Source organism: Protopterus annectens, chromosome 1.part0, assembly GCF_019279795.1.
Source record: "Protopterus annectens isolate FY-2018-M chromosome 1.part0, PAN1.0, whole genome shotgun sequence".
Taxonomy (NCBI): Eukaryota; Metazoa; Chordata; order Ceratodontiformes; family Protopteridae; genus Protopterus; species Protopterus annectens.
Window position 1 is genome coordinate 443,845,371 of NC_056725.1, and position 14,246 is coordinate 443,859,616.

A 14,246-nucleotide genomic window follows, 5' to 3' on the forward strand; every position below is an offset into this window, starting at 1 on the left:
GCTCGTGTATTCCTAACATGATACATGTCCCAGGTGTCCAGTAATGTCAGTAATAACATATGAGTGATAGTGGCAAAATACAGCTATGGATTTTGTCCAGTACTGTGCATCAAGCATTTCATTTGGTCACTGTATATAAAGCAGTGAGCAGGTCAATGGTCGCATCATTTGCACAAGTATAACAGTATGCAGTACTTAAACATCTACTTCGACTGCATTAGTAAAAACAGCAGCAGGGTCAACAATTACAGAAGCAATCATTCACAAATGAGTATGATTCTGCAACACATTTACATTAAAGGAAGGTTCTGACTAAGCAAGTATTTAGCTATTTATTCTGTGCATCAGACTTACACGCGACCCGTAGTCATAAAGAAATGTTCGGAGGACAGGTCACAGCCATCATCACTAGCACGGGGTGTGAAGGAGAGGAACAGGAAGGCAAGACTGACACTAAAAAAGTTAGTGTGTGCAAGTAAAACAAAACTGCATTATTTAGGTATCCACTTTCCAGAGTCAGTAACAAGATATGCATGTGTGTTTGTGTGTGTGTGTGTGTGTGTGTGTGTGTGTGTGTGTGTGTGTGTGTGTGTGTGTGTGTGTGTGTGTGTGTGTGTGTGTGTGTGTGTGTGTGTGTGTGTGTGTGTGTGTGTGCGTGTGTGTGTGTGTGTGTGTGTTCTTAAGGTGGTATGTATTTGTTGAAAGTGTGTGTCTGCATAAACACAATCAAGCAATGTGATAGCACTATGTCCTGGCATCTTGGACAGGTGTAAGCCATTCATGGTATATAAGTCAGTTCAGTGATTGCCCCTGACCACAGGAACTTACCTTTGCTAGGAATTGCACTGCTAGTTACATGGCCTTGGCTAGAATTTGGGGTACTATCTGAACATGAGTGATGTCTGGTAGATGAGCTCTTATCATGACTATGTCCTGAGCCATGACTATGAGGCCTACCGGGTACACTACAAAATTTTGAAATCCCAAAATCTCGAGTTTCAGAATATCGAGTTCAGAATCTTGAGATATTGGAATCTTGAAATTATGACCCCCAAAACACCACCCAACACATTAAAACATGTGTATGCAGGGAGGCAAACCCCCCTGCACCCCCATACCCCCTGCAACTTAAATATGCCAACTCCAAGATTGCACTACAGCGAAGAAAAGGGAAATCTCCCGGTCTGTGCTGTATGCCGATCTCTGTTCAAGATTTCAAAGTTTTGAAACCTCGAACATATGATCTTTGATCATATGAAATTCGAAGTTTTGAGCTTCAAAATTCTGAATGGAACCCAGGCTTCCACATCTAGGTGTGGACACGCCAATCACTGATGGAGCAGTGGAAATACTGCCACTGTGGTAGAGTGATCTTGCTCAGCCACTTTGGCTACCACTGGATGATGTAGCTGCTCTGTTGCCATGTGGATGCCGACCCTCCCTCAGCAGATGTTTCATTACAGACACCACCTGATCCAGTGTGTTCCTCATCCTGTCCAAGGAGTTACCCACATGGTTCAGGCAGTCCTGCACATCAGAATGAACAGTGTTTATTTCTCACACTATTTCTTCTGAGGCCCTTATGGAATGTGCCTGTGCCTCCATGATGACCCTATACATACATTGTGTAGCACCTACACCAACATCAGAAGGTGAGTAGACAGCAGGCCTCCTCCGAGCACCTCTACCAACCTACCTGTGTGGCACCTAACCCTCACGATGGCCATGAGGAAAAGCAACTTGGTCTGCCATCCTGATCAACTGTGTCACCCTCAAACTGTCCTATGTCTGAGGTTTCTGTGTTATGGATATGAATAGACATACTGACTGTGTCCAGAATAGGGGCAGAAGATGTTGGAGACACAACCTCAATGTCAGACTGACTCTTTGCACTCCCAGACTGTGTTTTTTCATCGCTACCATCATCATCATCAGAGGTTACCAATACTCTGACATCAGGCAGTAGAAGTTCTACAGTGCCACTGTTAAGATCACCTATGATAACAAGTAAGCTACACAAAAACAAAAATAGAATAAACAATGATCAAATCAATGTTGTGTGAAATGTGTATTAAAAATGAGCAGATGCTAATGGAGTGAAAACAAACTCTCAGTTACAAATACATCTATCTTTTGTACATTAGTAAGAATACAAGATGTGTGCTTACCATGTGCAGGTGGTCATGCAAAAAGAGAACCTGATGAGAATATAAACAAGGGAGATGAAACATAGATGATACACATCATAAAGCATATGACACAAGAAACAGAAAATTCACTTTACTAGTACAGAATAACACACATCTCATACAAACCTTTACTGTCCACTGGACAGTTAGGCAAGTAGGTGTCAGGGTTAGAGTGTGGACATACATTAGAGTGGCAAGTTTTAATCTCATGTCCCCTGATCTGTGTTCAAAGATGTAAAAGCATGTGTTCAAATATGTAAAAGCCTGTGTGTAACACTGTAAAATGTGTATGCTGATTATTTTATGGGTAATTTGCTGTTCTCTGCCTATTACTCATCTCTGTCTGCCTTTGATTTGTGCTCACTTGTATTAAGAATAAGACAATCCCAAAGACAAGCCACCCTGGTGAAATCATAGTAACAATCAGTTATACAACATTGGCCAAGTGTAGGATGATCAAAGCTCAGCATACTAAAAAACCTTGACCAATCTAAACAGGCGGCTAAAAGGGTTCTATTTCAAAGGACAAATATGAAGAAAAAATGTCTTCTCAGGTAGAGGACAACCACAAAGCTTTCTAGAGCTATGTCCATAGCCTCAAGGGAAATACACAACAATTTGCAGAATTTATTGTAAATTGCATCACAGTCACTGAATTAGAGACCATTGCCAACCTTTTGGTTGACAGGTTCAATTCATATTTCTCCCCCCACTGCCCCTGATACTTCAAAGAAAATACTGCATACCACAATTACAAAAAAAAAATTACTAGGGAGGAGGTCTTCAATGCACTTTCCAAGGCTAAAAACACTGCATCGGTGGACCCCAATAACATTCTGCGATACTTACTAAATAGTATACAACATGACCTCTCTGGTCCACTTGAATCACTTTTCAAGTGCAGCCTACAGGCAGGTTTTGTGCCTAAAGAATGGAAAATGGCTACAGTCATTCTCCTGCACAAAGGAGGTCCAAACACTAATCCAGGTAACTACAGGTCTATAAGTCTGACCAACCTCATATGTAAGGCCAAGAGTCATCATGGACCTCACAAATGAAGACATAGGTAACCTGCAAATGCTGGACCCATCACAGTTCAGCTTTGTTAAAGGAAGGTCATGCCTTTTAAATCTGATGGACTTCTTTGAGAGGGTCACCAAAGCAATGGGTCAGGGCAAGACTGCACACAGCTTACGTCAACCTGGCCAATGCTTTTGATACAATACAAAACACAGTTATTATAGACAAGCTCACTAAATTAGGTATAAACCCTTTTATCACCCAATGGATAGCCAGATGGCTTACTGATAGGACCCAGGAGGTCAAAATAGGAGTGGTCACCTCCAAGAGGCCAGTGATTAGCATGGTTCCCCAGGGCTTTGAACTGGGCCATTTCCTTTTTGACATTTATTTCTCTGAAGTGGAAGCAAATGCTGAAGGTTTATGGCTGACTAAGTTTGCAGATGATTGCAAGCTGGGGGGTTTCGTTGACTCTGCTGCAGACACTAGCATTCTTCAAGAAGGTCTATCGCTGACTAAAAAATGGTGCCAAAGCCAAGGTCTTAGACTTGGTGCTAAGAAATGTATAATTACCCTTTGGGAAGTCAGCCATCCTGGCTAACTGCCATGTTAATAATACATCCCTAACATTTGACCCAGTGGTCAGGGATCTGTGTACACAAGTAGACAGTAGCCTTAACTTCAAACACCACATGGCCACAGTGATGAAGAAATCCTTTTATGTTGCACAAGTTATAAGTAAGGGCATGGCATCAAGGTCCAAAGGGGTCATTATCCCACTGTACTCTGCCCTTATCAGACCACAGATAGAGTACAGTGCTCCCTTCAGTATGTACCTGACCAGGCAGATGCAGCAACTATTGTGACCACAGAGATCCCTTACAAAAGGAATACAAGGCGTGACAAACCTGCATTATGCAGAGCATCTTAAAGCCCCTTCCCTCTCCTCAGTCTCCTATAGATTACTAAATGATGATATATGCCTGGCTGACAAGGCATCTGCAAATCCCACACTTATTCATCTTCTGCATATTTGTAAGTCAAACAGCATTAGAAATGCAAGCTGTAATGACCTGAATTTTGTCTGTGATGTAAACAGAACATGCTGGAGAGATAGATATGTATCGCAGAGTCTGCCCCTCCCATGGAACAGGCTTCCCATCCATGTCAAACTGAGTTTCTCTATTACCCAATTTAAGAGCAACCTAGACCAGTGGATGGGAAATAAGAAATTTACACCAGACATTACACTCATGTCCCTTATGGACAGAGGTAGTTTATAAATGCCTGGCCTTCAGTCTCCTGTTTGGATACAGGATGTCATTATTCTTTCAAGAAAATTTGGCAAGGCATAGAAAGGCCTCCTGGGTTGTTAGCCTAGTAACCATCTATGAATCTATGAATCCCCTTCCCAACTCCTTCTCCCTCAATGTCTCTTCTATCCCTCCCATGTCTCCCTCTCTCTCTCTCTGTCTACACACACACACACACACACACACACACACACACACACACACACACACATATATGCACACATATAATATTTATATATATATATATATATATATATATATATATATATATATATATATATATATATATATATATATATATATATATATATATATATATATATATATATAGTGAAAATTATTTAATTATATTCCATATCTGGAAGTTCTGTAGTAGATACCTTTGGATTGTCTTCCACATCAGCCCCAATGTCAACAGTACTGTGTGAACCCTCTACTGAGTTGTTTGTATCTCTAACAGTTGACAGGATTTCCTCTGTTTCACTCAGTGGTGGTTTGGTAGCAAGATCAACCCCCATAACCATACATTCACAAGTAGGGTAATTGCAGCTGCCTGATGTCTGACCACCATGATCATATCACTGGCCTATGTCTTACTCTGGAATATGTAAGTCCATGTTCTCTGACTGCATTCACATTGTTGACCACCTTCTCCTAGAAATGGTCATGGAAGACTTGTCACCTCTGTCTTTCTCAAAGAGGAATGACCCACAGCAACATAGTACCTGAAGAAACACATCAATTTCAATGTCAGTGTATGGCAGTATATGGGGGTAGATGTCTTCAGCACCAAAGTCCTGTATGAGAGGAAACATAACAGGAAAGAAAAAATATATAAATAAAATAAAATTTATTGTTAACCCCAAACAAATATCTATATATGCATCCATCCATCATTCACAAAATACATGAAAAAATAAAGCTCAGTATGAGTACATGCAATTTAATACAGATCCCCCTACCTGCCCACACCCACCAAAGAAAGAAACAAATTGATACAAACTGAGAAAGGAATAAAACATTTCTGTAACTATTTAGTGCTTTGCAGCATTAACAGAAATAATGTACACTTGTCAAGGAAAAATGGATAAGACTTTTGTATTCTTTCATCTTCTGTGAAGAACAGCCAGGACATCATGTACTTAATATAATTTCTGTGCTAATAATGCAAAAACATATGACCTTACTAATAAGTGATACAACAGTCTTCTGCACTAAGTGGTCACCTTTCCTGATTGAAATTCACATTAAATGTCAGCATTATTTAGAAAAAATTCTTAATGGTCAAGAAAAAAGTGATGTTTTGTCAACAGCTACTGAGAATAATGAAGACAGTAAAAATACTTGTATTGTGAAAAGCAGTCTATAAGTAAGGTCAGAATACATCAATTTATACAAAACAGTAACCTACCTTTGCAGCAAGTCAGTTGTGAAATAGCAACAAGTTTTCAGAGCAAGTAGCTGTGACAAGCTCTCTGGATCCATAAAGTCTCCCCCTATAATGATACACATTATTTACCTACATGGTTACCTTTACATAGTGCAGATTCAGCACTTTTAGCACTGAGTATGTAAATTAAGTTTGAGCTCCTTAGCATTCATGAATTCTGTAATCTACACTAAGTGCAGGGCAGTTAAACATGGTGTAAGGACATATATGACTGTGTGCACATACCCAAGCAATGCAAGCATGAGCAATGAGAAGTATTATGTGCTAAGGGCTTGCATGTGTGAATGAGCAGTCTGACTGCAGTAACAATCAGGGTTTCACAATCAGTCCTGTTTGTTGTACACTTATCAAGGGTGTGTCAAACAGAATGGACTTACAAGACAGATTGTGAGTACTTTGACTGACTTAGCAGAAAAACATTCCTAACATCTATATACATTGTTTATGACACACAGATGTTCCTCTCACCAGGCTGGATAAAGAGCAGGTTACAGTTAGCTGCCTGTCAGGTACCAGGATCCATCAAGTCACTCAAGCACTCAAGTCACTCAACCACAAGTACTGTTATGACTCCATCATAGTCCATGTGGGGGACAATGATTTGAGGCATACCTCATTAGACTATATGAAAAGAGATATGACTGCGTTCTCAGATTATGTGTCACAGACAGGTATAAGCCCAGCCTTAAGCACCACTTCTTCAAGAATAATGCCACAATATAAAAAATGATTGACTTTAACAATTGGCTTAGTTTTGGTGTCAGTCCAAGGGGATCCAATATCTGTTAGCCTGGGAAAGCATGGCCAAAGGCCATGCTGATGTGCCATAGATGCTCTGCTCAAGGCTTTCAGATACTGGCAAAGGCATTAGCTACCAATATTGTGCCTTTCTTAGGCAGTGTGAAAATAACCAACTTCCCAACATAATAAAATCCTCTCTAGATAAACTTAAGGTACTACTGCTTAATGCTATGAGTCTAAACAAGAACCTCCACTTACTGGAAGCACTTCTCACTTTGGAAAATGCTGACTTCTGTGCAAACACCAAGACATGGCTCAAAGGTGCAGAAAGCATCCCATCCATGGAGGACTACAATGCTTTCCATAAATTCAGACCACAAAGTGAGTGTGGAAGAACCAAGGGAAGAGGTGTATCCATCTTTCTTAAGGATAAGTACACCTCAAGACTTGTCAAACAGTATTACTCTCTTGAGCTACTCAATTTCCAATTAACTATAGGCAAAACCCCCTATCATGTCATAGCTAACTATAAGTCTCCCACCATGAACCAGGGAAAGCATACTGCATACCTGGACTTACTAGATTCACTTGCCATACAGCCAAATGCCTTACACATGGGTGAATTTAAGTATCATCTGGGAAACCACAAGCATATTGGCACAGAGGTGCTTGGACTTTGTTAATGCAAATGCTCTGGAATAGCTAGCCAGTATGCCCACAAGAGGCTCAAATGTCCTGGATATAGTACTCACTAACATGCGAGAGCATTGCACCCCCCTTTGTGATGTCCTCCCTGATAAGATTAGACCAAAAATCAGTCTCAGTCACTACAATTATAAGAACAGATACCCCATCAAGCTCAAAAATGCTTAAGAATTTTTCAAACACAAATGATCTCCTACTAAGAGATGGCATAAGAAGTTTCAAAGTCCCCTTGAACACAGATAACAGATTTATATGCAGAGGTGTGCACCACTGCCCTGTATAACCACTTAAGCAGTTGTATAGAATCAGCTGTATCTGATCAGATTAACACCAGGTATTGCCAAAAAAAAACAAGCCACCATGCTGGAACCCTGTTATAAACAAGCTATACAACAACAGAAAGAACAAAATGTCCAAGAACAAAAGGGAACTGGCTCAGCAGAGAAAGGAATTTCTCTCTGGCTTAAACAAACAAACTAGAGCTCTTATCAAGTCCTCAAAAGCTAATTACAAAGCAAAACATATCCTCCCTAGCTAAGGATAATCACAAAACATTTTTAACTATGTCCAGAATCTAAAAGGGAATACCCAGCTATGCACTGAACTGGTTGTGGATAGCACTACCCATACTCAACTGGAGGTAACAGCCAAACTGCTAGCTGACAGATTTGGATCAAACTTTACCCTCCTTCCCCATCCAGTCATCCCTCTAAGTATAATCACCATCATTCCTCAGCCTATTGTCTCATGACAGCAGATCAGCTCTGTGGTCTCCAAGGACAAAAGTACAGCATTAATGGAACCAGACAGAATCCCAGGTTTACCTTTTGAACAACTTAAAACATGACCTAGAAGACTGAGTTGGCTCCCTGTTTAATCACAGCCTGCAAACTGGCTATGTTACGGCAGAATGGATGGCAGCAACAGTAATCCCTCTTCACAAAAGGAGACCATCAACTAACCCTAGCTTGACTAGCCTCATCTGCAAGACTATGGAAAGAATCCTCATGGACTTTGTAAAATGAGGACATATGTAATCTCCAGTCTCTGGACCCAACCCACTTCAGATTTACTAAAGGTAGATCATGGCTGTTAAACATGGCTGACTTCTATGAGAAAGTCACCAAGTCCTTGGATGAGGGAGAAACAGTCCATACCACTTACCTTGACCTATCCAAGGCATTTGACACAATCCCCCACTCAGGTATTATAGAGAAACTCTCCCAACCAATTAACCACTACATTACCAGATATGTAGCCAACTAGCTTACTGACAGGGCACATACTGTCAAAGTGGGTGACTTCACCTCTAGCAAAAGACCAGTCACCAATGGTGTAGAACAGAGTTCTGTGCTGGGCCCCTTACTATTCAGAATTTATTATTTCTCAGAAGTCCAGGCAAACTTGGATGGTCTGTGGCTGAACAAGTTCACTGATGACTGCAAATCATGTGCAATTATTGAGTCTGCCAGTGATGTTAATATACTGTAGACAGGGTTAACACAGACAAATGACTGGTACCAAAGCCACAGATTAAAGCTAGGTACAAAAATGTATTATTATTCCCTTCAGGAAACCTTACATCCCTGCTAATTACATTACAGACAGCACCACCCTGAGTGTACACCCAGTGGTACGTGATCTGGGTACTCGTGTTGATAGCAATCAGAACTTTGACCACCCTGTATCCACAGTACTATGGAAATCCTTCTATGTGGCACATCATATAAGTAAAGGCATCACATCTAGATCTAAGAATGTTATAATTCCATTATATTTGGCCCTTATCAGACAAATAATTGAGTATAATGTTCCCTTTTGCATGTACCTCACCAGACATGTGAAACAACTGGACAGATCATACAGGTTTCTCACCAAGAAATTACAGAGTATACAAAAGAAGTATTGTGCAGAAAGATGGAAAGCCTTGTCACTATATTCTTTTTTTTTCTCAAAACATTTTTTTATTTTTTAAATACATTTTAATGAATTCCATAGTATTTATACATAACATCTTAAATAACTATGTACACTATTTACATTAGCCTGACACTATAATAGATCTTAATGTATACAGTTACTTTATAAGTAAGTCCAATCCATTATCAGAGTGTCTGATCAATTATTGTATAGTGTCAATCAATGATAAGACTTTTCCCCAAGGGTTGTTGATAAATGGCTTTGAATAAATTCTTAGTTCTTTAATTTTAATTTCCAATAATGCTGTGGTCTTTAGTAGGCTGTAGAAGTCTTCCAAAGTTGGTATTGTGTTTGTATTACGTCTTCTTGTTGTACATTTCCTTGAAACTGCAAGTATAGTCCATACTAGATACATGTTTAACCTATTCAAATGAGGACCTTCATTCACATTTAATAATATAAGAGTTTTAGTTAAATAGAATGAGTCATTAAATAAAGCGTGTAGAAAGTCATTAATACCATTCCAAAATGGCTTAATTTTAACACAATCAAAGAAAATGTGGTTCCAATCTGCATTGTGTACTTGCTCACATCTCCAACATTTTCCTTTTATGGAAGAACTCATTTTATTGATTCTGTCTGGGGTTAAGAATGCTCTGTGCAAGCATTTCTAATTAAAAACCTTCCAGTATTGTGTAAAGGATATATATTTTATCAATAATAAGATATTTGTTTTAATATCTTCAGTTGTATTGAGTGTCCTTTTGTTATATATTTCCAATATGAGGTTTTGGGTGTTGTTTTATACTTTATCAATATTTTATAAAATGTTGAAATACTGTTTCCCTTGTCAAAGACATTATATATGATTTCATATATGTATTTCATAAATTTAGGTATTTCTTTAAATGAAGAATTGTTAATTATTCTACTTAAATATTGTGAATATGACAGAATACTCTGTAAAGTTAGCCAGTCCTGTTGTGGAATTTTGTATGTTGTTTTTATTAATTGTGTATCTAAAACTTTTAGTTCCTTGATACATTGGAGCCAACAAACAAATCCTTTCTGTTCCTAGGAATTAATAATGTCTCTATATATTTTATGTGGTAAATTATTTCTTACTATAAATGGTATTAAAAGATCAAACGAGTTTTAAATCTATATTCGCATTAATAATTTTCCTAAACGAATCAATGTAATAAATAATCATATGAGTTTTAGTGGGTTTCGTTATGGTATATTGCATACTAATACATAATATGTGCCATGGCAAATTGTTTTTATCTGTTATTTGAAATTTTTTTGTAAATCAAATTCATTTATTGGTATTATAATTAGTAATTCTTTCCAATTTGCAGAGTAATTTGGTCTTATCCAATCTGAGATTGTTTTAGATATTGATGCTTTTATGTATGTTTCTATATCAGGAAAGTTTAATCCTCCCTGCTTCCATGGTCTGATATGATGTATTAAAGCTATTCTGTTTCTTTTGGGAAACCATACCAATTTATTAGGCATGAGTTTATTTCTTTAAATATATTCCTTTCTGGTAACAGTGATATTGCCAAGGCTATATATAGGATCGTGTGCAGTAGAACCATTTTTATTAACTGTGGTTTATCTTCAAATGTTAATATTATTTTGTTCCATTTTTCCACAGAGATTTAAATTGTGTTGATGTTATTGCAGTTTTTGAGACTAATTCATTATTATCCTTGCATAACTCAATTCCTAGATATTTTAAGGTAATTTCTTGTTTCCCTATGATGTGCTCCTCCTTAGTCTCCAGTTCTTTTTTTTTATTTAAAAATAAAAATTCAGATTTTCATTTATTGAAAAGGAGTCCTGAACTCATGTGAAATTTGTCAATTAATATATCTAATTCTTCTAATGTCTCTTTTGTATTAGATAATGTTAGTAATATGTCATCAGCAAATAGCATTAATTTAGAATTGTATTGTTCATAAACATCTATTCCTTTGATTTTTATATTGTTACGAATTGAATCTGCCAATATTTTAATAGTCACAGCAAATAGAATCGGTGACATGGGACATCCTTGTTTAGTGCCTATTGTTATATGTATAGATTCAGAGGTAAAAGGACCTAACTTGACATCCGCTGAATTATTTGTATATAAATTCTTTAGGAGATGAACAAAGGACGGAGGAAATTCAAATAACATTAGGATTTTGAATAAATAGTCCAAATTTAGGGAATCAAAGGCTTTCTCTATATCTAAGTCAATTATGAGAGTTTCTTTATTTTCTTTATTAACATAATATATAAGATAAATTATCATTTTAATATTATCATGTGTGTGTCTATGATATATAAATCCAGTTTGATCATTATTTATTGTTTTGGATAGTGATATTTTCATTCTGTTAGTTAATATTGTTATAAATATCTTATAGTCATTATTTAATAATGATATAGGTCGATATGAGATACAGAGGTTTGGGGATTTGTTTTTCTTTACAATTGGTGTGATTAAGGAATATTTCCAAGAGGGTAGTATTAAAGCTTGTGACTGAATTTCTAATAATAGAGTTTTATGGAAGAAGGATAGTATCTTTGAATGAAAATGTTTATATATTTCCATAATTATGCCATCTATACCTGTAGCTTTATTATTTTTACCCCCTTTTATTGTATCTGTAATTTCTTTCTATGATATGGGTGCATGCAGATCTAGATCTAGTTTTAATTTTTCTGTTTTTTTTTATATTAGAACATTTTGTATCTAGATTTAATTGATTGATATGTATATTTTCTTTTTGGAAATGCTCCATATAGTGATTTCTATAGGCATCAAGAATGTTACCTATATATAGACCTTTTTCCCTTTCTTTTCATGGAAGATACTTTTAATGTTATTAGCTTTTGATTGTACTTTGATTCTTGTGGATAAATTATGTAAATATTTGGGAAAAGTGGCTAAGGTATTAATTTTTAGTTTTTCTAAAGCTAAACTAGTTTTTCATTGTATTTATTGTTTAATACTTCTACTTTCTTTTTCATCTCCAAATGATTTTGATTTTTTTCAGTTTTCACTGCTAAAAGTTTGGATTGTAGATCTAATAAGTCAGAATCTCAATCTCTGATTTTTTTTTATGCCAAGTTAGGGTTTTACCATACAAGTAACTTTTTAATAAGTCCCATATCATTGTTTTATTTATCTCTGTGGTGTGATTAATATCTAAGAAGAACTATAATTCAGATAATAACCAGGGTTTGAACTCTTTAGTTTTAGTTATATATGCTGGAATTCTGGAGTTAAAGATTAATAGTTTGGACTGAAAAGGGGTAGGGAGTGATTGAAAAATTGTTGTAGATACACCAAGGAAACAATTAAGTAAACCAAAAACTTCAGGTATGGCAGGAACTCCAAGGCATAGAATGTACTGTAGAAAACTCCACTTTATTCACAAAAATACACGTAGTAAAACAGGTCTTAGCGCTTTCATCTCTGACTGAGACTTCATCAAAAACAACGAACAAAGACAAAGAGACCCTTTATATATCAAATACAATTAAGTTATCAATGATGTCATCATTTCATTCACTAATTAACAATTTTAAAGATATATAAGCCTGGTTCCAAAGTACCACAAATAAAACTGACATAACTGGATACATATTAAAATCAAATCTCAAAAAATGTAAGATTAAAAACTCTAAAGAATGTATGATGAAATATTATGTTTTATAAACACTAAATCTAGAATAAATATGTTAAAAACATTGTATTAGATGTATAAAAATAAATAGATAAAAAATGCTATTAATACATGTTATATTATCAAAACCACTATATATACTACTTAAATAATAAATAATTATTGAATATATTTGTGTATATATGTTATATGTTTTTTTATTTTTTACTTATTATATATTATTTATATTTGATGTGCTATATATCATTAGCTCTTTCTATCAGTATAGGCGCTAGGGAAACATGATCATTGATACCAGGTGGAAACATCAATGCCAACCTATATTGCCAATAACTTTATTTCTTTTTCAAGGTGTTTTTCCAATCACCACCTCTAGGATCAATCTTTACCACTTCCAAAATACCAAAAACAAATTTATCAAAATTGACACACCCAATGCTGTGTCTATATAAGACAATAGTACTTTTTAAATGTTTTATATCGTTCAAATGTTCATATATTCTACGTTTTAACATACGTTCAGTTTTCCCCACATAGAAATAATTGCAGGCATTACACAAAGCTAGGTAAATCACTCCCTTTGTATTACAATTACCTTTCTTAAAATATACTCTACTTTTAACACAATTGTTCAACACTATACTCTGTTGTTGATTGATATACGGACAATAATGACACATACCACACATTTTAGTACCTTGTAAAACTGATGGAGTAACTTGTTTGTTTTCCAACAATTGTTTTATGTTTTGCCCTACCTTATTTACAAACCTTGGTTTGCTTCCCATTTTATTAAAAACTTTGTCATTAGTTCTGAAAATATTCCAATTTTTTTGATAAATTTTTCGAATTTGATCAGATCTAGAATTATATTGCAAAACACATGCTGTGTGAAAATTACCTTGAGTATGTGTATTATTTTCTTTTCCTTCACGAGAATTTTGAACAAATGTTTCACTATTGCCCAAAAGTGGTAAATATTTAGTCCCCCATTCATTGTATATCCCCTCTAAAATGAAATGAATTAAATCAACGGGATAGCCTCGTTCTGAGAACATTCTACTCAGAAGACTGAATTCTTCTTGTAAATCCTCTTTTTTAGAAGTCATTCGTGCTAGTCTAATAGCCTGTCCTTTTATAATTCCAATTTTTTGTGTTAAGGGGTGGCTACTTTCAAAATGTAAATAGGCATTACAAAATGTCTTTTTTCTGTAAACTTGTG